Source organism: Octopus sinensis, unplaced genomic scaffold (genome assembly GCF_006345805.1).
Source record: "Octopus sinensis unplaced genomic scaffold, ASM634580v1 Contig19261, whole genome shotgun sequence".
NCBI lineage: Eukaryota > Metazoa > Mollusca > Cephalopoda > Octopoda > Octopodidae > Octopus > Octopus sinensis.
This window is the reverse complement of record NW_021836282.1, coordinates 51-3579: the sequence shown is the minus strand read 5'-3', so window position 1 is coordinate 3579 and position 3529 is coordinate 51. Positions and strand designations below refer to the sequence as shown.

General features: G+C 39.4%; 1 non-coding gene across 1 annotated transcript; it reads right to left on the bottom strand.

The window, feature by feature from the left end:
• Window positions 1-1224: 1224 nt before the first annotated feature.
• LOC115232069 lies at window positions 1225-1331 on the bottom strand. The gene has a single exon (XR_003883577.1). It is a non-coding gene; the product is annotated as a U6 spliceosomal RNA (small nuclear RNA).
• Between the last annotated feature and the right edge of the window lie 2198 nt (window positions 1332-3529).

The window sequence follows — 3529 nt, the reverse complement described above, 5'->3', positions numbered from 1 at the left end:
TACTTACCACACAACCACTCCTGCGCCTATATACATATACACGACGGGCTTGTTTCAGTTTCCGTCTACCAAATCCACTCACAAGGCATTGGTCGGCCCGGGGCTATAGCAGAAAACACTTGCCCAAGATGCCACGCAGTGGGACTGAACCCGGAACCATGTGGTTGGTTAGCAAGCTACTTACCACACAGCCACTCCTATACCTATCATCATCATCATCATCATCATTATTATTATTATTTTTTCTTTTCTATTCTTCACCTTCACCCTTATTCTTGTTGTTGTTGTTGTTGAATGACCTTTTAATATTAAGCTCTGAGTTCTGAATGCTGCTGTCTCCATCCTCTGGATTATTAGAATCACTTAGACAACACCATTCGCCAATCTCTACAGGAACACAATACAGACAGAGAGGAGGAGAAGAAGGAGAGACGGACGAAGAGAGAGGGAGAGCAAGTGAGGTAGGATTATAGATTTCCATACAGTTTTAATAACGTTGACATGCTCTTGTCACATGGACAACAGGTGCGTGTGTGTATATATATGTGTATATATATGTATATATATATATGTATATATATATATATATATATAGAAACATGTCCCTTTCTTATGTCGTTTATTTAATTAGAATGTCTAAGTCTGGAGTGGAGGTCACCATTGAAGTCTCCCCTCCTCACTACCACCACACTGGGACCTATACATATATATATATATGTATGTATGTATATGTGGCTGTGTGGTAAGAAGCTTGCTTCCCAATCAGGTGGCTCTGGGTTCAGTCCCACTGCGTGGCACCTTGGGCAAGTGTCTTCTGCTATAGCCCTGGGCCAACCAAAACCTTGTGAGTGGATTTCAAAGATGGAAACTGAAAGAAGCCTGTTGTCTATATGTTTTCTAGTCTTTTCTGTGTTTCATTCAGTTTCACTGCGACCATGCTGGAGCACCACCTTAAAGGGGTTTTAGCCAAAGAAATTGACCCTAGGACATATTCTTTGTAAACCTAGCACTTATTTTATCAGTTTCATTTGCTGAACCACTAAGTTAAGTTCCAGGGACATAAACACATCAACTCAGTTATCAAGTGATGGTGGGGTGTGGGACTAACACAGACACAAAGACACACACACAAATACATACACATACATATATATATATATACCCTTTTACTCTTTTACTTGTTTCAGTCAGTTGACTGCGGCCATGCTGGAGCACCACCTTTAAAAAAATATGGAACGCTCCACGAATTTGCGTGTCATCCTTGCGCAAGGGCCATGCTAATCTTCTCTGTGTATCGTTCCAATTTTAGTATAAGTATTGCCGAAGCAATATATATATATATATATGTGGGCTGTAGCCAGTACCGCAATCCAAACGTGGCCATAGCCAGTACCGCATCGACTGGCCTCCGTGCTGTGGGCACATAACAAACACCATCCGATCGTGGCCGTTCGCCAGCCTCGTCTGGTGCCTGTGTCGGTGGCACATAAAAAGCACCCACTACACTCACAGAGTGGTTGGCGTTAGAAACAGCTGTAGAAACATTGCCAGATCAGACTGGAGCCTGGTGCAGCCTCCTGGCTTCCCAGACCCCGGTTGAACCGTCCAACCCATGCTAGTGTGGAAAACGGACGTTAAATGATGATGATGATGATGATGATTGTTGTATTTTGGAATGGTAATTTTTTTTTTTTGCCAAATAAACATACCCACTATATATTTTTTCTTCACTTGTTTATTACTGTTCTTACTTTTTTTTTTGGTTCAACTCACGTCAATTCTCTGGAAATCTTTCGTCACACACCTGTGACCTCTTCAGCGACACTTTTCGTTTATTCTCTTGCTCTTCATATTCCATTCTGTTCTTCTAAGTGTTGCTGGAGAGGACACAGATGTGTGACGATGCCTGCTCAGAGGCCTACACAGAGTTGCAGAAAGTGTATGGAGAGGAGTGTATGAGCTGCACACAAGTGTATAAATGGTTCAGACGTTTCCAAGATGACCGCAAAAATGTCGATATTGACAAATGTTCTGGGAGACCTGAACCCAGCAGAACTGAGAGGAACATCGCAGATGTGTGTGCAGTTGTGAGGGGAAATCATCGAATCCCCATCCGTGAGTTATCAGAGGACGTGCAGATTAGTTACGGTTCAGTTCAGTCCATTATCACAGAAGATTTGGGTAAGAGATGCGAGTCTGCCAAGTTTGTTCCAAAACTGCTTTCAACTGACCAAAAACACATTCGGGTTTCAGTGGCACAAAATCTCCCTAATTTTGTAAAGAACAATGAAAACTTTTTGAAAACTTTGTGTAGGCCTCTGAGCAGGTTAGTTAGTTAGTTAGTTAGTTAGTTAGTTAATTTGGCTCAAAAGCAAATAGCAAGGCCATGTAGGGGGACATGGAGTTAAGTACAGGGTGGTGTTCATGTAAAGAGTTCAGGCCACTTGAGGTCAAGGGAGGCTTTGAACAAAGCGGTCGTCGGCATCTTCACCATCTCGTCTGGCAGCTATCACAAGGCTTTTGGCAAAATTTGATGCAGATTCTCTGCTCAACTTTTTCTATCCAGTTCAATGCGATGATCACACGCTACACACCTTCCTTCCAAGCACTGCTGGAAACAGCCGAAGTGAACTAGAATGCTAATATTTAGGATGCATGCCCAACAGAGACAAAGGTCAATCTGTACTATGGCAACAGTCCGGATATTTATTGATCAGATCCCCTATATAGGGACTAATCTGTGAGGAAGAGCAGAGTGGAGAATGAAAACAACCAAAACCAAATGGAATGCACTGAGTAAATGTATGTGAGTGGATATATACACACATATATACACACATGCATGCACACAAGTATACAAGGATCTGACAGAGTTATTGTATAACATATACAGTATACGCATTAGCATCAACAAGCACACAGATATATATCTATCTATATATATATGGATATATACCGAAAGATGCAGCCATATTAATGATTCTATATAATTTATATATACACACAGATGTATATAAAAGGCAGTATTAACACTACTATATTCTGTACATATATATATAGCTATATCTTGATTTTTTTTTTTTTTTTCCAGATATTATAATATATATATATATAGATAATATATATAGACACATTTATATAGTTATAGATATATATATATATATATGTAGTTATAGATATATATATACATATATATATATATATATATATATATTATATAGAGAGAGAGAGATACACACACACACACATATATATATATAGAGAGAGAGACATGTGTGTGAGTGTACATATATCTATATACATATATACGCACACACATACATACATATATATATATGATAAAAATATGTACGCACACACACACACACATATATATATATATACACATGCATTCACAATACCATAATATACATTCTTTGACATTTCTCATATTGATGTTCTTCTTAAAAGCCTGCTGGACATTCTCTCACTCTCTCTCTCTCTCCCTCCCTCTCTCCCTCCCCCTCTCTCTTGTCTTCCTCTCTCCCTA